The sequence below is a fragment of the Eleutherodactylus coqui genome, chromosome 7 (genome assembly GCF_035609145.1).
Source record: "Eleutherodactylus coqui strain aEleCoq1 chromosome 7, aEleCoq1.hap1, whole genome shotgun sequence".
Taxonomy (NCBI): Eukaryota; Metazoa; Chordata; class Amphibia; order Anura; family Eleutherodactylidae; genus Eleutherodactylus; species Eleutherodactylus coqui.
In genome coordinates this window covers 116,822,161-116,842,928 of record NC_089843.1, presented here as the reverse complement: position 1 = coordinate 116,842,928, position 20,768 = coordinate 116,822,161, and the positions used below count along the sequence as shown (strand labels likewise).

At 41.5% G+C, this 20,768-nt stretch overlaps 1 protein-coding gene across 1 annotated transcript in view; it reads right to left on the bottom strand.

Moving 5' to 3' along the window:
- Positions 1 to 20,141, bottom strand: part of FSTL5 (follistatin like 5) — a 597,054-nt gene extending 576,913 nt beyond the window's left edge. Inside the window, exon 1 of the mRNA XM_066574679.1 lies at positions 19,882 to 20,141. The gene's annotated coding sequence lies outside the window, so the exon portion shown is untranslated. The remainder of the gene's footprint in view (positions 1 to 19,881) is intronic.
- Positions 20,142 to 20,768: the final 627 nt, after the last annotated feature.

The window sequence follows — 20,768 nt, the reverse complement described above, 5'->3', positions numbered from 1 at the left end:
ATGTTAGGTTTTGTTTGACATTTCGATGTATTTACTAGAACTGAAAATGATTTTGGTTTGACATTAAAAATGGGTTACATAGCAACTATTTCAGCCATTTACAGCTTGGATTACATTAGTGATCCAATAACTATTTAGGCTTTCGCACTAGCTTCATCTATGGCTAATACATTTATGTAATTCATATAAGTTGCATGAACTCCACATGAATGTAGCATTAACATGTGAGTATTACATGGCTCAATGCATTCCTATGGGCTGTTGGGTAGCAGGTGTAAACCCCGCTGTTCCATAGATTGTTTCTGTGGTTGCTTACAACATTATGCTCTACTATACCAACAGAGATTTTTTTATTCGCTTTTTGCTTTGTGAAGATGGAAAACATTTATCAGATGTCCAATTCATTTTTTGCAGAATAACTTATACCAACAGTGTAAAATGGCCCTATAAGTCTGTCACTGGTGACAAAGTATCCATGGCAGGTTTATTTTGAAAACAATTAAATAAATAAATAAAACAGAAGGCTAATATTTTTTGGTTGATTCTTTCAAAAACAGTATAAGAATAAATAATACATTGTTGCATGGTAACTCAAGTGCAAAGCAAGATCAACAACTAAATCTAAACATACATTATAATATTTCTTTGCTGTCATAAAAATATTTCAACTCAAAATACGAAAGCAACAAAACAAAGCATATCTTTCAGAAGATATTAGTGTTAGAATAATGGCCTAGAGGAAGTGCATGCCGAGTCTGAACAAGAGCTATTGTCTAATACATAATATACACTAACAAATAAAAAAAACAATGCTTCACCTCAAATAATATATGAAAAAAATAACTTATTTTTCTTTTCCTCTGGGGTTATAGAAAAGCAGTTGACATTGAAAGTCCCTGCAAAGCCAGGAGAATTGCAAAGCAAGTAAAGTAAGGGTTAGGGCTTATTTGCATAAACTATATTCTCGCACATGTTTTTTTTTTTTCTTGAAGCGATGTATACAAAACTCACATGAATATGAAATCCATTCTTTTCAATGGATTCATTCACACAAGCGATTTTCGCAGAACTCACTCTCTCTGGGCATTCGCTCAGAATGTCTCACCCATTGTTTTCAATGGGACCTTAAAAGACATTGCATGGCACTCGCATGTCATGTGACGTGCATGTGAGCATGTTGTGTGATGTGCATTGAAGTCAATGGGAAACACTTGCGATTCATCCTATCACGTGCGTGAAACGTATGTAAGGATCGCAATTTTACAGAAGCTATGCGATTTTTAATCAAAAATGCTTTGTATGGCTGTGAAACTTGTACATTGGCAAGTGTGATATTGAACCAAATCTCTTAGCCCAATTTTCTTGGTGCTAGCTCATGTGAATGTAGTCTTAAGATGGTTTCACACACTTCATAAAACAGTTTCTGCCAGATTTTGGCCAAAAAAAGCCACAGATTCTTGCACAAGTTTCACAAGCCCAACTTTTCTGCATTTTCCACTGCCTTTATCACTTTTGTCAAAAGTGTGCAAGGCTAGGCAGGAGTGGGTGGTGCCAGCCGCAGCCTGTGAAATTCACTATAACTTACACCAGAAGATGGTGTAAATTATAGCAGAAATTTATTGCAGGTTTTCACCCGCCATAGATTTCAGCATGTCTGCACAGGTGACCCAAGACGCAACAAATGTAATAAGATGCTTGTGCCTCTTATTACGTTTGCCACATCTTAGGCCTTGTTCAGACGAGTGTGGTTTACACGCTGCTACAACAGCATGTAAACCACACTGCTGACATGCAGAAAATCTGCAGTGAACAAGCTGCCCTGTGCTTCATGGAGCAGCCAGTTCACATTGTAGTGGAAACCCAATATTTCTATATTTTGGACTTTGAGCCTTTGGTAGTGGACATTAGTGAATTTAACATTCTGCATAACCAAATGTCATGTTTGCCTTCTGTCCTTACACTTACGCAATATGCAATACATCCTCTTATGAAACTTCTGTTCTCAAAACGCTGACAAGATAATATATAGTATAAACACATTACATTTTCCATCTGTTTTGCAACTTTGGAAGACAGTATAACTCAGACATGGACAACCGCAGTCTGAAACAGCTACCACAATAATTACTCAAGCAATTTTACTGGAAACATATGCAAATAACATGGGAGGTCTATGCTATTACTAACTCATGATGTAACCCAATTATATCGAAGGAACCACACGTGGGCCTAAGACAACCCAGTCATTTCATCCACCACCTGATGGCCAATCACAGATGACCGGAGGATGGAAGAATTGCAAGATGCTTATCCAATAATTAAACAATACGTTGTATCTATGTAATCTTTTGACCTGCCCAGATGTTAAACTCTTAAAAGAGGCTACACGCCCAACATTAAAGTTAGAATTGAGGAAGCTATACATGCTGAACCTCGTGTCAGTGTGAAAACTTCTTATGCGCATTATCAATTCAGAATTAATATGGAGGGGTGTAAACATTCCAAATTGAGTAAGCCGTGGTTCCACAAAGGAAAGCCACGACAGCTGGTGGCCCGTACGGGGACCGTGATCGATAGGCTCCAAAGAGTTCGGACACAAGGCACGGACATAGACAACCTTGGACTTAGTGGGCCCACTAAATCATCAGAACACGGTAAGATAAATTAATTATCTATACCTGTGTGGCTAACTCCGGGCTTGCCTATGTGCCGTGCCAGGCCGATAGATTTGGAACCGCACGACGACAGGTATTTATAAGTCTCGATCACGTGATAAGAACCTGTCATAAGATATAAAGGAATGTTTACATGCCTGTTGTTTTGAGAGTTCTGGTCGAGTGGCGAGGTCAATAAGCTGCCTTAAGGGGGGGGGAGACCCTGCACAGGCATCCCTACTTGGTCACAGGTTTGGTTACAGAAACCTAAGAGTAAGGGACCTGTCAGGGGGTTTGACTAGGTGTTCCTGCTCTGGTCCGGTTTGGTTACAAAGCCTAAGGGTCAGGAAGCCGTCAAACGTCTGGGCAGGTATTGCTACTTCGGTAAAGTCTGGTAAAAGGCTTCCGAAGAAAGGGAACTGACAGACCGGATCCCGAGGGGCAGTGAGACTAAAACCAGTCGTACCGGTACTCTGTCTATTTGTTTGTTTAGTTGTGTGGGTATACCATACATGTCTTGCCCCGAGGTTGCTTTTCGGCTGTTAACCGAAAGGTTGGTGGTTAGAGCTAATCCTGCTGAGTTGCTATATAGAAATAGTCTGTTTGTCTGTTATATAGAATTAGTATCAGTCCTGCTCAACTGTAAGAAGAGATTGTTGGCAATGAGAACGCATTGGCTGGGTTATAGCCAAGATTAATGCACCGTACACAGCGGCGCGCTGTGGGTTTGGACTTTGTAGGTTGCATGTTCATTATTGGATCCCTTCTAGTAAGACAGACTACTAGACTGTGTTGCTGTTGAATTGTTAAACGTTGAAAGTATAGGCTTGTGCCCGTAAGTGAATGTATAAAAAGGGTTAACTGAATGTGTTTAGAGGGGAAAAAAAAAAAGGCTGCTAACTTCATTTAAAAAGAGGAAGTGCCATAACTCTTAATAGCAGTGAAGCAATTCCTGTGCTGTAATAAATAACTACTGTTGGATGTTAAAACTACTGCGGATGGTTTGTTATGTAATATAATCCTTGTTATACATCCGTCACACAAATGTAAAAAGTTATATGCCACTCACATCCTGAGGGGGCTCTTAAGAATACAAACTGTAACAAACTGCGTAGCCCACCATGCCCACAAGAAAATACATCTATGTTTGCCAAGTCCCCAACAGTCCCCAATTCAATTGTAACCACATACAATGTTAGGTGGTCACCGCTGTGAACATAACATTTATGCATTAGACGTTAGAATTTCCCTGAGTGTCAGAAAGAGGAAGAGAAGGTGGGCTGAAATGGCGTCTGTATTAGCACATGCCAAAGACACCAGCGTTCAATATAACAGTTTAGTAAATAGGGAGAATTGCAGTACATTACCAATCAGATGGAGATGCCTGGCATCTAAGACTGCATCTGCCCGGTTGCCGGAAGTCTGGGACAATAACTGTTGTAAAAGTAAAAATTAGCCACGTTCTCCCTTGTAATCCTGTCGCTGGGCTGTCACGGGAGCGAGAGATTCTGAAAAGAGGAAGTTACTAGCCCTGACAACGTCCCAGCACCAGTAAAGTACATTCGCAGACAATATAAAATAAATAAATAAACTACAGGGAGTAAGGTGTAAAGGAAGTAAGTTGCTGCAGAGAAGCCAAAGAATGGGAAACAAGCAGGTAACGATAAGGCCAGGTATCCACAGGAGGAACGGGGCAGATTGACCCGTAATTTGTAAAATGTAAATTGTGTGATGCATAAGACTTTATCTTTATTGGGTTGTGATGTGTATCCGAGGACTGCTAACATTGAATGAGAACATGAGGAAGTAGGTATACAGCCACACTCAGAGGGGTGGAGCTAGATGATGCATCCCTTGTATAAGGGAGGGTGCTAAGAATCATAGCTAGCCAGGAAGAAAAAGTTTTGTTTTTTCCCCTCCTGTCTCAAACTCAGCTTTCCACGGTTCCTGACAAATTATGGGCCACCCACAAGACAGGCACATGGAAATTGAATATACCCACCATGATAACATATACGAGACACAGATACACACCCCTGGGTCAAACAGTATCCCCCTAGTTAAAAAAAAAAAAGAAAAAAAAAAAAAAAAGGGGGTGAAGGGTCAGCCACGCATGTTAGGTGCTGTGTGCTGGTGCTTTGGAAAAACTGCCAACCGGCCACAATTTCACTGTTAATTTCTCTTGCAGAAGGCTGTAAGGCCTGGAGGCCTCAAAAGACTAACCAAGTTCTGCAGGCCATACCCGTACATACACCCATTGCCAAATTCCGCACCTTTCTGGGCCTTGTTTCATACTGCCGCCCATACGACAGTATTGACACAAAAGCACGGAGGACAACCAAGGCCACTGAGACAACCACAGCCATGAGGTTAGATCCAGTGACTTGAGGAGCTCCCTCATCTGTTTGTGCGGTGGCAGCAGTACAGGCAATGGCTGACAAATCTTCTAAGTTGGTATTGGACTACCCCCTAGTGGTCCACACCCCAAATGACATCCAGAACATACTCATGCAAGTGCAACCCAAGCACTTATCTCTAGCCTATTAGATCCGGCTACGATGTGCTCTTTCCATGCCTCCCCCAATATTTCTTCCCAATGTTGTGATACCTTGAACCCGGCTACTCTTCTTTTAATCAGGTATTCCGGTTCAAACGGGGGAGGGGAGGCATAGGTGATCTGAGTATGGCAGATCAGCTATTTTTTTTAAATTGTTTAAAATTCTGTGCAACAAGATTCTGACATTATTGTAGTGATGTACACACTGTTAATGATGCATATTTTGAGTTTTCTTTTGTAGATGGTATCAGGGTGAGGATTGATGATTCCGAACCAGATATGCAGAGGTAACACAACAAGATGTCCTAAACGCAGAAGCTCTGCCTCCGCATGTCTCAGGACAAGAAGCGGAACCAGAGGCCCTCACTGAGGCGTGTGGAGTGGTAGAAGGTAAGACGGCAACTCTTTACACTGACTCCTGGAATGCATTTGGCATAGCTCATGATTATGGCCCAATATGAAGGGCCAGACAGCTTGTTATCTCAGTAGGACAGCCAATTAAGAATGGTGCAGTGGTGCAGAATCCCATGGAAACCCTACTACTACTACCTGGCAATGGAGAATTCACACCGATTTCTACAACGGAGAAGCGAGAGGTGACACCCTCGCCGACAACACAGCAAAGGCAGCGGCCTTCAAGCCGTGGAAGAAAGAAGAATAGATACTGACAGCATGAGTCAGTGATAAAAAACTTTGGACTTTGATAAAGACTTTGATAAAAACTTTGGACTTTGATAAAAACTTTGGACTTTGATATGTCAAGGACTTTACAGTTACAAGTCAACGAGGAAGGAAAGCAGATGGGCTAAAAGACGGGAGCGACAGAACAGGACGGTGTATGGCGAACAATCAACAGAACTTGCCTACAGAGGTCCCTGTCCCCCATGATGGCCCAACTGGTACACAGAATCAAAAGCAGCGATGACGTCGACACTGAACAAGAATGGGTGACACCTAGGTTCTCTGTAGCTGCTGCATCATTTGTCCAGTTAGCATGATCTTTGCCATATGCGAGTCCGGACAGAAGTAAGGTGGCCATATAACACTTGCCTTGACCACTCTACCCATTTCAGGGATTGCCAATTTGACCACATTCAGCTCACACGTGTTGGGGAGTATGAATATGTGCTTGATGTTGCTCGAGTCTTTTTCAGGTTGGAGGCCCACCCTGATACTAAGGTAAATGAGCAGATAACCACACAGAAGCTCATGAATGAGGTAATCTGCAGATACAGGGTACCGGAAGCGAATGAGGTAAACAAAGGTACACACTTCATAGGTGAAATAATATGACATCATGTCTGGGAAGTAATTGGACAGGGGAGTGTGCCTTAGTAAAGCCCTTATGCTCCTCCACATCCTGTCAGACAACATTGAGGATAATGAGGTTACCCCCCATAGTTACTCTATCCTGATCCAACTCTGCTGTGTTCTGTAGTTATCCTGTCATGTTGGTCTACCCTTGTTTTCTGCATAGGTACGACGGCTCTTTCCAGTCTTGTCGCTAGGTAGTGTAGGGTCAGGGTAGGCGGCCTGGATGTGTTCACCATCAGGACTATCTCCAGGAGGGACATTGGTGTGGGTGAAGATCAGGGAGTCCCAATCCGTGCGTACCTGTGCACACTACTAGTATTGTAGCAGCACATTAGAGTGAGAAGAGAGGCTCCTGGTGATAGTTTTGACCTACACGTGTACGTTGACGTCATCAGACAGCCAAGGGGGGTACCTGATGAGTTTTTTAAAATTTTTCCTGATTATTATGGTAAATAAAATGTTGACTGGATTAATTATGTTTATTACAATTAAAAGTGATTTATAAGTTATACTAGAAACGCCTTATAGGGACTAGTCGACCAATAGCACCTACCTCGACTATGACTTTTCAAAATAGAATGGCACTAGGTACGATTTTAGCCAAAAAAGGGAGTGTCTGTAAGATGATAGGGTTGACTTGTACCTACATTCCAGACAAAACATGACCCGCGGGTAAAGACGCAGTTGCCATTAAGAAGCTGACCGCACTAACTAAAAAGAGCTAACCTTAATCTGTTTTCCTCAGTAAGGTACCTAACAGGAGAAGGAAAAAATATATATAAAATAAGTTCTAAAACATTGTGTATTTAGAACACTGTGATAGGTTTTCGCTAAGATTTTGCTTTATTTTATCTGCAGTGCACTCTGCTCATGCCATGCAACATGCCGGTGTTACAACGCCCCTGGTCCTGTTACCTTGCCGCCTCTGGAAAAGGGAAGTGGGAATAATCACCTTGTAGCTCTTTCCTTCCAGACTAATATATATGATAATGCACTTACTAATAAGACAAAGATTCAGTCATGTTGATCAGTCATTAGATGGTCCTGACTTTGCACTCTTGTTGATGAATCGAGGTAGCGTCAAGAAGGCGGGGTTCTATACAAGTTATGCAGTGTTTACCTGAAATAGTAAAAGTCGCACCTCTCCTAACCTAATGCCTCGAGATCCCAGGTGGTAGCCTAGACCTCCACATGTACCAAAAGACCCGATTGCCATGAACCCACAGCTAGGTATCAGAGGGGCCGTTACAGCCTAAGCGACAGTTGTGAAAGACCGCCACTCTACTGAGTTTTCAGAACGTTCTACACAAGAGGTTATTCTGATAAGGAAGTTATTAATTATATTTGTCACCTTTATAGTCATCCTAATTTCTGTTTGTCGTTGCATACAGTGTATTCCGACCCTGATGACTACCTGGTCCACCTGGCTCACTACGATGTCCAACAAAAAGCCCACTGTCAGCGCAAACATCAACATCATGGATCCAGAATACGATGATGTCGAACCAACCTATACCCCCATGACAGCAATAGCTCCAGTGTACAACACAATGCGAGTCTAGGGTCAGCGGTGGGGGTGGGACGGAGCAGGGCGAGTTTAGTGAAACAGATAGTTTCAAGGGGGGTCTGTAGTGGAAACCCAATATTTCTATATTTTGGACTTTGAGCCTTTGGTAGTGGACATTAGTGAATTTAACATTCTGTATAACCAAATGTCATGTTTGCCTTCTGTCCTTACACTTACGCAATATGCAATACATCCTCTTATGAAACTTCTGTTCTCAAAACGCTGACAAGATAATATATAGTATAAACACATTACATTTTCCATCTGTTTTGCAACTTTGGAAGACAGTATAACTCAGACATGGACAACCGCAGTCTGAAACAGCTACCACAATAATTACTCAAGCAATTTTACTGGAAACATATGCAAATAACATGGGAGGTCTATGCTATTACTAACTCATGATGTAACCCAATTATATCGAAGGAACCACACGTGGGCCTAAGACAACCCAGTCATTTCATCCACCACCTGATGGCCAATCACAGATGACCGGAGGATGGAAGAATTGCAAGATGCTTATCCAATAATTAAACAATACGTTGTATCTATGTAATCTTTTGACCTGCCCAGATGTTAAACTCTTAAAAGAGGCTACACGCCCAACATTAAAGTTAGAATTGAGGAAGCTATACATTCTGAACCTCGTGTCAGTGTGAAAACTTCTTATGCGCATTATCAATTCAGAATTAATATGGAGGGGTGTAAACATTCCAAATTGAGTAAGCCGTGGTTCCACAAAGGAAAGCCACGACAACATGTCCATGGTGCAGGCAGAGTGCTGCTGCGGCTCCCATAGGAGCCGATGGTCAGCACCATGGACAGCGGTGCAGCACAGAGCTGACAGGCGTTTTTTCGCGCGATTTGCGCATGCGCATGGCTCTGGCGATTTTTTAAAACCATTGCTTTGCAATGGTATCGGACACATGAGCGCTTTTTATGCGCTTGTCCGATAAATTATAGAACAGAAATCGCAGATCGCACCTATCTGCGATTCCTGTTCTCTTCACTATATGCGCTCAATGGGGCCGGCGGCAGCAGCGCCGACCCCATTGAGAACATATAGAAGACAAATCATTCTTCTCTGCCACAGCTGTAACAGCTGTGGCAGAGAAGAACGATGTTTGCCCATTGAATTCAATGGAGCCGGCAATACAACCGGCTCCATTGAAAGCAATGGGCTGCCGGACAGCGCTGGATGAATTGTCGGGAAGGGCTTAAATATTTAAGCCCTTCCCTGCAATTCATCCAGAAATGTGTTAAAATAAAAAATATGTATATACTTACCTTCATGAATGGGTGTGAGACCTGCCTCTGATTGGTGCAGCGCTGAGCCAATCAGGGGCAGGTCTGACTCACACCCCCTTCACACCCACTGCAGGCCAGCCGCGCTGAACTCCGTCTGCCAGGACAAGGTAAGTATATATATTTTTTTATTTTAACACATTTCTGGATGAATTGCAGGGAAGGGCTTATATATTTAAGCCCTTCCTGACAATTAATCCTGTGCTCGCCCGCAGCGCATTGCTTTCAATGGAGCCGGCTGTATTGCCGGCTCCATTGAATGCAATGCGCTGGACAGCTCCGGCCCGTTTCTAATGAAATGCAGCTAGGAGCAGATTTTCGGGCCCCGGTCATGCGATTTGCGGATGCGCATCCGTCATGCGATCCGCAAATAGCGCGAAAAAAGCTCTGTGTGAGTGCTTCTATAGCAACCTGTTGGTTGCTATAGAAGCGTGGTTTTCATGCTGCTGTAACAGCGTGTAAACCATGCTCATCTGAATAAAGCCTTAGGGTGCTTTTAGATGGAACAATTATTGGGCAAAAACATTTTTTTAAATGAGCAAAAGTGAACAATAATAGTTAAATCGAAATGCATGCCAGCGACTAAAAGATATTTGCTCACTTTTTGCTCGTCACTCATTTTATTTAGGCATCAAAATCATCATTGGCTCATTCACTTATAGTTCGTTTGAAACAGGGCTCAGTCATTCTCATTCACTTATACAGTGAATGTGAAATACTTAATGATTCGGAATGATTTTTTATTTGAGCAGGTCAACAATGTATCTGCCTATCTAAGCAGGCTGCATGAACGAACAAGCTAACTCTGACATTATTTACTCGTTCAAATGCTAAATCAGCTAGTCTTAAAGGGCCCTTACTCCAGCATTAATTATCTAAAACTGGTATATAAAAAAACATTAGTCTTAAGGCCTCATTCATATGGGCGACACGACATCACCGCGAGAAAATCACAGCGATATCGCATCACTGGTGTATACGATATTGCTGCATCTTCTCACGGCAATACCGCAATTTTGTAGTGCTACAAAGTCGCATGTGGCGCTACAAAGTTGCGCGACATGCGAGGATTTTTGGGGGAGGCTTGAAATATAAGCCCTATCCCAAAAATAAGCCGTAGCTGAGGAAGAGAAAAAATATATACACATACGTCACCTTAGATGCACTGTCAGCCCAGCCGCATCTTCTCCCTGGGTCCATGTACTGATCTTCTTCTTCTGTTCTGGCCGGGGATTGAAAAATCCCCGCTTTCTGGAAGCGCTGTCTGTGATTGGCTGATGTTTAGCAATCACAGACAGCACTCGATGAATGGTTCAAACACAGCCATTCATCAAGTGCTGGGTCTGATTGGCTAAGCTTCATCAAATTGGGTCCGGGACCCGGGGAGAAGATACAGCCGGGCTGACAGCGCATTTAAGTTAGTGTATGCATATTTTTTAAATATTTTTCTGCGGTTAGGGCTTAGTTTAGGCTTTGACAGTAGGATTTCCTACTGTCAAAGTTGCATTGCACCGCAGAAAAAGTGCGTTTTCATACGATGCGATGCCACATAGAGGAAGGTTCCATAGGGAAACATGGGCTACAAAACCTCACGAGTCGTGTGCATATCACCAGACCCACGAGGTTTTTGTGTTGGGTTGCTGCATGCTACAAAACATTGCATGTGTGAAGTAACCCATAGGAAAGCATGGACTTCTCATACATGCAATTTGTAGCATTGTAGCAATGCTACAAAATCGTGTGACTTTGTTGCCCCTGTTAACAAGGCCTAAGGCCCACTTAGATGGGATGATTGTTGGGCATACAGTGCCTTGCACTCGTCCCCGCATATACTTGCTCTCGTGCTGTTGCACGGGAGCTAGTATTGCTGGCTCACAGCGAGGCGGCAAGAGGAGATTTCTCTCCTCGTTCTCCCCCACCAATCTCTATTGACTTAACATGGTGGCCATTCAGTACTGAATGGCTGCTATTTACACTGAACCTTTAGATAAATCTCTCCTTCTGTGTTTTTTGTGGAAAAACACCACCGGGCATATTCATTATTTTTACACACCAGGTTACTGGCATATTAAAGTCACAATTTTGGTACATGCACCAAAATTGAAACTTTTTAGACTTTCACACTGAGCCCCTCCATTTCTTTTAAAATGGTGGGAAGGACCTACCTTTAGGCCTCAGTCACACGGGCGCATCGGCACCCGTACACCGGCGCCGATGCGCCCGTGTGACTACAGGAAGGAGACGGACGTACCTAAAGACGTCCGTCTCCCTGCAGCGCCGGAGGAAAGAACACATGACCAGCAATGAAGCCGGTCACATGTTCTTTCCTCCGGTGCTGCAGAGAGACGGCCATCTTCAGGTATGTCTGTCTGCTGGTGTCAGTCACACGGGCGCATCGGCGCCGGTGTACGGGTGCCGATGCGCCCGTGTGACTGAGGCCTTAGAGGGTGAAGCCATGCATGGTCAATCACATTCACATGGTGAGAAATAATGCAAGTTCTTTGCATTGCGAGATGCACAAAACTCACACGAAAATACAAGCCATTATTTATAATGAGTTGTAACTTTTGCACGAGAATAAAGCATGCAGGTGTGAGTTCTCCCACACATCACACAGTACATGAATGATGTGTCTGTGGCATGCAATCTGAGTCGCACCCGAGAATGTTGGGTGCAACTTGCTGTCACTCGTGTCAATGCACCCTTACTATAATTTATAAAAACAAAATTATACACCAGCTCTGAGCTGACGCAGGGTTCAATCTAACACATGGAGGTGCTGTTAGATCTGAAAAATGTATTAACCACTTCACGACCACCTATTGTAAATTTACTTTGGGAAGTTGTGAAGGACTTGAGTCTACTCCATACCCAGCAGCTATCAGTTATTTCTGACAGCTGACAGCCGCTGGTAACTGCCTTGATCAGAGTTAGCTCTGATTGAGACAGTTAAGTCTTTTGTTGATGTGGTCAAAGCTGATCATGCATCTAAACAGTCAAGGGGCACCCATTCCTATGCCGCAAAATGGCAGCCTGCTTACTACTAAAGACTTCCAAGGCTGCCATGCATAAATACCTACTGAACCTTGCCCATGGCAACATAGAAAATTGCTTTATACTGTAATACTAAAGTTTTGCAATATATAGTACATTCAATTCACCTGTGAGGAATAAATGAAAGTGTTAACAAAAAAACATTTAATAAAGTTTTTTAACAGTACAAAATACAAAAATATAAAAAGATTTAAAAAACATTTCCTGTGTTCCCCATTAAGTAATCTAAACAATTTTAAAGAAATACATATTTGGCATTGCCATGTACATAAAAGTCCAAACTATTAAAATCTGCTATTTATTCCAAATGGTAACGGTCGTAAAAAAAAAAAAAAGGGCTGAATGCCAGAGCTTCAATATCCTGGCTCCTGACAAATTTGAATAGACATATGTTTTCCAAAATGTAACTAATAAAAATACAGCTCACCACACAAGATGCAAGCTGTTACACATTCCAATGGACAAAAACATAAAAAAGTTACGGGTCTCAGAACATGGCAACGGAAAGCAATTTTTTGTTTAAGAGAAAAATTATATGCTTTTTAAAAATAGAAAAATAACTATATAAATTTGGTATCACTGTAGTCATAATGACCCATAGAACAAAATGCATTCGTCATTTTTACAGCATTGTGAATGCTGTCAAAACAAATCCCCCTCCCCCCCCCCCAAAAAATGACACAATTGCATTTTTTAAAATTTCTCCCCACTTAAAAAAAAATGTTTTCAAGTCTTCTGCAGCTTATATGGTACATTAAATGGCACCATTAAAAAATACAATGGGTCCTACAAGAACAAGCCCTCATATGGCTGTCAATATAAAAATTAAAAAGTTATAGCTCTTGGAATGTGTTGACGAAAGAAGCATACAATTTGAATAAGACCATATCAGTTACAATTTACTAGGTCCAAGTTTCCTTGTACTGTTGTATGAAACGCTGGTCTAAATAAATAGGCCCCCATGTTTTTTATGGCGCCTTTTCAGCATTTTCTGGGGGATACAAATGTTGCAATCAAATGTTACTTTACAGTCTACAGTGATGCTTGAAAGTTTGTGAACTGTTCAAAATTTTCCATATTTCTGTTTACAATTGACCTAAAACATTATTAGATTTTCATATTAAGTCCTAAAAGTAGATAAAGAGAACCAAATCAACAAATGTGTCAAAAATATTAGAGTTGGTCATTTACTTATTGAGGGAAATGATCCAATATCACTTGTCTGTGAGCGGCAAGCTTATATGAACCTTTAGGATTAGCAGATAATTTGAAGATGAAATTAGAGTCATGTGTTTGCAATCCATGGGATGACAATCAGGTGTGAGTGGATGAACGGTGTTATTTAAAGAACAGGGATCTATCAAAGCTTGATCTTTGCTGCACGACCTCGGAAGAAGAGTTGTTGATGCTCATCAGACTGATAAAAGGTTAAAAAAAATCTCAAAAGAGTTTGGACTCCACCAATGCATAGTCAGACAGACTGTGTACAAATAGAGGATATTCAAGACCAGCAATACCCTTCCTAGGAGTGGTCGACGAACAAAGATCACACCAAGAGTAAGGTGTATAATAGTCCACGACATCCCAAAGGAACCAAAGGTAACCTCTAAGCAGCTAAAAGCCTTTCTCTCATTAACTGATGTTAATGTTCATGAGTCCACCAGCAAGCACTCACTGAATAACAATGGTTTACATGGCAGGATAACAAGGAGAAAGCCACTGTTTTACAAAATGAACATCTGAACTTTTCTAAAGATCACCTGGACAAGCCAGAAGGTTATTTGAACAATGTTTTGTGGATGGATGAGACCAAAATAGAGCTTTGTGGCTTAAATGAGAAGTATTATGTTTGGAGAAAGAGAAACACTTCATTCCAGCATAGAAACCTCATACCATCTGGAAAACACAGTGGTTATAATATCATGGTTTGGACCTGTTTTGCTGCATCTGGGCCATGACATATTGCCATCATTGATGAAATAATGAATTCTGAATTACACCAGCAAATTCTAAAGGACAATGCCAGGACATCTATCTATGAGCTGAATCTTAAAAGAGTGTGAGTCATGCAGCAAGACAACGATTCAAAGTACACAAGTCGTTCTACAAAAGAATGGTTTAAGACAAATAAAGGTAAGGTTTTCGAATGGCCAAGTGGAAGTCCTGACGTTAATCCTATAGAAATCTTGCGGAAAGACCTGAAGCGAGCAGATCATGGGAGAAAACCCACCAACATAACAGAGGTGATGCCATTTTTTACAGATGATTGAGTTAAAATTCCTCCAAGCCAAGTTGCAGGACTAATCAACATTTACCAGAAAAGTTTAGATGCAGTCATTGCACAACAAGGGGTCATGCCAGATACTGAAAGCAAAGGTTTTTGCCACTCACAGACGTAATATTGGATCATTTTCCTCAATAAATAAATGACAAAGTTTAATATTTTTGACTCATTTGTTTGATTTGGTTCTCTTTATCAACTTTTTCTGCTTAGGGAATAGAGAATATGGTTGAAATGTATTTTGCAGTTTTTATGAATAATGCTTTTTTGGGGAATTATTTATTAATCTTTTGATTGATTGTCTTTTGTATATGGAGCACTATACACTGAAATACATATTTTGTTCATGTAATATTGTTATCCTATACTGATGAATATTTATGCAGATGTCTATTTATTGATTGATTAGTTCACATGCTGAGGCTCCTCCCCTATGTAACATAGGTGGTTCTTGTACCTTTTGATCTACAAATATTTGCTGTTGTTGTCCTAATTAAGTATGCCTGAGGAAGATGCCATCTCAAAGTTAAAATGCATAGTTTTGTATTTTTATGCTCCTTTTTCAAAATGATAAAGAGTAGAGATGAGCGAACATACTTGGCCACGCCCCTTTTTCGCCCGAATACCGCGATTTTCGAGTACTTCCGTACTTGGGCGAAAAAATTCGGGGGGCGCCGTGGGTGAGTGGGGGGTTGCAGCAGGGAGTGGGGGGGGGAGGGAGAGAGAGAGGGCTCCCCCCTGTTCCCCGCTGCTACCCCCGTGCCGCCACGCCTCCCCCCGCCCCCCGGCGCCCCCCGAATCTTTTCACCCGAGTACTGAAGTACTCGAAAATCGCGGTGCTCGATCGAGTAATTACTCGAAACGAGTACGTTCGCTCATCTCTAATAAAGAGTAATTTCAATATGAATTGGACTTGGCATTGCTATCATTGGTGTAGCATTTCAAGGTGGTTCTTGCTGTGGCTCTATAATTGCCATATGTCATCAAGCAGTTAAAATATATAAAGCTTATTCATTGTATGATGGAAAGATCCAATTTTCTAATTTTCTTTGTGTATCAATTATTCAAAGTCCAACTGAATGTATTCTGAAGAAGAATGGGCATACTATGAATTTGAAAATCTTCAACATCCTCTGATTTCTACTATGCATGGATGAGGTTTTCAAAACCTCATCAACATGCATTGTACTGTAAATAGATGTGGATTAGAGGTGCAGGATTCATCTGAACATGGCCTTAAAGTGTTGAATGCTTGTAAGGGCCTATAGTTCAAGCTCCAGCTTCACTCAGGAAGACTTATCAACTCTACTTTAACTTTGGCTTCATCTCATGGCTTTGCAATCTATTGAGTATATGATTTGTTTTGCCCTTGGCTTCAAAGGGTCAATGTCTCTGCTGCTTGTTCTAACAGAAGCAAATTCATAATGCTTCCTATCATTACTGTACACAGATATGGCAAATGGCACCTAGGGGAATGTGGACTTACTCAACTATGGTACCACATGAGGAAATTCAGTTATACCACTCTTTTTTATCTGGCATTTTAAATTACTTTTAGTCCACATTGGTAAAGTATGCTTGCTCATGAAATAAAGAAATTAATTCTGCTTCCAACCGCTGAAACTTAATGGAATATACTATGAAAACTGTTGAACAATGTATCAACATTTCTTACAGAATAACTCAACCCTGTAATTTTGGGGCTACATGGAGACTTTTTGTAATGAAACTTCGATTTTAAATATTAAGCTACAGCTGCAGTCCAGGGGAATACTGTGAGTTGCAACGAAGTGCTTTCATGTGAACTGTAGTTGTCACTCAGTAGTTAAAACTGGAAAGTCGTGCTACAAAAAGCCTCCATGTAGCCCCCAGGGATCTGGTACAGGAATGAGTTTTATTGATGAACTGAGCAACAAGAATAAAATTGGCAGATTTTTCTGCTTTCCCTGGAGTTATCCTTTAATTACACCAGTTGGGTCTCCAACTGTACATTGTCTTTATATATTCTCTTTTAAACATATTGATAGTGTGAATTAAGATACTGCCGGTACAGTCAAAGTAATAGCTGCAGTGTGAAAGTGAGGGAAGTGAAGAATGGAATTAATATCCACAGGTTTCAATGCGTCTTTTATGCTTCCTTCCCTTGACTTTTGCCCCATGTGGTGTGACCTCTCTTCTCAGCACATTTATTCAAACATCTGATCTCTTCCTCCTGCCATCTGCCTTTTTTTGCCTTTCAAGTGAACAGTGATTGCAATTAGCAGTGATATTAAGCGCTAGAATCCGTGAAGTTGAATAGCACATATTGTACTATATATAGGTTTATCTCATAAGCACATACATTCGCATTTAGACGTTATCTATTCTCTGTAGGCACTTCAAAAACCTAAGTGTTTTCTAAGAACTCGGTAATATAAATCTTCAACCTATAAAACAGCAAGTATAACCCAATAATGTTGTATCATATCTTACATGCACAATATATCATCTTACACACATTACCTTAGATCCATAATAAGTATGTGAAAGGCATAGTACATGACTGAATAAGAATATTGTTACTTGCAACACAATAGAACATGATTTAATACAGAACAGAAGGCAGGTGTATTGTGCAAGAAGACTGTAAAATAAAAGAGAACTTGCTCTAAAATATAGATTAGCTGTCTTTTCTGTGTGACATTCATTTAGCTTAGCACAATGGTGATAGTTATAGCTGCCAATCCCAGACAAATCTGTTCATTCATTATTAGTTTAAGTGCTTTGTCAACTACAATTAACTGTAACTGCACAAAACACAACACCTGTGTGTGTGTAATGCACCACAACTTGTATCATGACAAGGAGTATAAACTCCAAGGTGCTCTATAAACATGATAATAATACCAGAGTCATTAGATCTATTGTTACAGTAGCAAATACATGTTTGTTTCGGCTTTGGGTTTGTTTTCAGAAGAGCAGCAGTAGACATAGTCAGGAAGTGAGCAGGGATTTTCATTGCAAGCAGTCACTTATAATTCACTTTACAAATGAGTCTGTCATGTCACTTGCATGGTATTCTGCTAGATCAATGTGATTAGGGCAAATCTTCCACCCAACTCAAATGCTTACAGATCAGTTACACAACAGCTACTTCCAAACTCTTCACTTGAACGGGGTGACACAAATATCATTTCAGCAGTACTGTACAAAATCTGCTGTTTGACAACCTACACATGATCAGCCATTCCCTTATCTACAACTGGAATTTATCACATATTTTAGTGATTAGCCATTTATCAATCGCAGGTTTTTTGCCATAAATAATATTTGGAAATCATGACATCATTTACGTTTTACACATGCCACTCAGCTATCTACTGGGAATATTACAGATATAGACAGCAGTAATGCCAATATGAAGATAAGCAGAGGGGCTCTGCAAACTGTATATGAAAGACACATGTAACATTCCAGGTGCACAAGATGGCTACACTTTCCATTGATGCAAGGATGCTTATTTTGAGTGACTTTCACATGTTTAATTTTTTTAATTGATAAAGGTGTTGTATGGAAATAAAACAAAATATTTGCTTTTTCTCCTAAACAGTGCCACTTTTGTACATGGACTCTGTCTCACGTGGCAATTCTTCCTCATTCAGTTGAAAACTGCTGATTTGCAATACCAGATACAGCCTATGGACAAAGGTGGTGCTATTTCTAGGAAATTAAATCATACCTTTTTTTTCTGATCCCCTACAATCCCTTTAAAGGGGTATTTTGGGCTTCTTTCAACTTTCCTCTAGATAGGTCATCAGTAGTTGAGGGATGGGTTATACTGGTTCCTAATCAGGTTCCTAGTCCATCAACTGTTTGTCCGGCCCGCTGTCAGTGGGCTGGACAACATCATTAGCAGTCAGGAAGTGGGAGTGCCGGCTTCACTCGCATTAAAATCTATGGGAACAATGTGTTGCTGTTACATTTTCTACTCTTATTACTGACAAGCTTGAACATCCTGTTCTGTCTGTAAAAATGAGCAGGAAGTGCAGTAGAAGTGCTGAAATCCCACTGATTTCAATGGAGGGGAAGCCTGCACTCCTACTTCCTCCCCTGTCCGCTGATGACCACATCTGGCCCACTGCACTGACAGCTGGCTGGACGATCAGCTTATGGCCAGGCATTTTGAGCAGTGGACCCTCATCCATCAACTATTGATGACCAATCAAGAGGATTAGTGATCAGTGGGAAAAAAAACAGACTGCCCCTTTAAGGCAGAAGAGATTCTCCATTGGTAGACCAGTAAATTATGCACTGTTTAGTGTTGTTGCACATGTGTGCAATTATTTTTAAAAACGCTGCTCTGCTCAGCTCTCATGCCACATTTACCTTGCCCTGTAATAAACCCTCAGGTGAACAAAAATGCAGAACATACAAGTAAATCATGTGCTAATGGCATGTCTATAACCAGTACTAGCAGTTCCCATTTTCCATACCTTCAAACATGGTATGTTTCTTATTATCAACTTGAAAATACAGTATTAATAGCTACACAAGTAACAATTTCCCATTGCCATTATACATATATATTAAAAAACCTGTTCTATACAACTCTTGATACTCCATTCAAGCAGCTTGTCTTTTGTATCTCCTAATGCAAACCGGATTGTGGCTAGATGGAATTATAGATGTAGCAAATCTGAGTTTTGCAGTTAGTAAGGGTGATATGAAAATTTGTTTTACAGTATGTGTATTTTTTACATAGGACTGCAAGTCCTGTACACCTATTATTGCATTATCTTTACTTAGATCAAGAGGCACAAACAATGCAACCCCAAAGAGTAGAATCCCTCAGGTCTGCTGCATGTGTAATGGTCTGATTTCCTCCACCAGCACAGCCTTCTGCATATAATCCATATTCATTTTCTATAGGGTTTTCTATTTGAGCTGAAACTTTTAACTTGCAGAAAGTTTGAAGATGTAGAGCACGGAGCTGCCGGGGAGGCTCAAGGAGCCCTGAACACAGCAAGCATCCATCCCTCACTACTACAGTTATGCCATTAACTCCAATGCCGATCCCAGCACGTCAATCATGTACTATAATGTCTATGGGAGCAGATCTCACGGGCAAGTAAGTGCACAAATGAACAGAGACAAGACAAGGAGACATTACCTGCGCTGTCAGCAATCTTATCAATGTTCAGAGCTTGAGAGTAATTCCAAGAAATCCACAAACACAGACAAGAAATCCCAAGTCTTCTGTAATAGGCATAAACCTCCAACCCAAGTGCAAGCAGCGCTCTCCAGAGCAGAGTGCGATCTAGTTATATCCCCAGCAGGCGAGAGATGGTGAGATCTCCTTCCCCAGCACAGATCCGGGCGCAGGGCAGCAGATGCAGCGGGCGAGGGGCCAGAGTTCAGCACCAGCACAGAAGTGGACAGAGCCTGCACAGCACAAGTGGAGCCATAAGCCCGCCTTCAGCTACACCTCCCCACCCCAGTGATCACGTCAGCCCATCTGCTCCCTTCACTCTTGTACATGTTGGTGGGAGCTCTTTTAGTGAGTGAAAGCCCCCCTGCCAGCCAGCACTGGGAGACAATGACAAGTAGGGGAGGAGGGGGAGGCTGAAGACTTTCTCTGCTCCTCACCGTAGCTTCCCTCACTCCCCCAGAGCGCCTGTTCTCTTCTGTAAAGCAAGATTGCAAGTGTTATCCAGTCCTGCAGCTGCTCTATAGAGGATGACAGCACAGAGCACAACCCTTGTATTACCCAGTGCTGCTCTGTAGAGGATGCCAGTACAGAATACAACAGTTGTCTTACCCAGTGCTGCTCTATAGAGGATGCCAGTATAGAGCACAACAGTTGTCTTACCCTATGCTGCTCTATAGAGGATGCCAGTGCAGAGCACAACCCTTGTCTTACCCAGTGCTGCTCTATAGAGGATGCCAGTGCAGAGCACAACACTTGTCTTACCCAGTGCTGCTCTATAGAGGATGCCAGTGCAGAGCATAACCCTTGTCTTACCCAGTGCTACTCTGTACAGGATGCCAGTGCAGAGT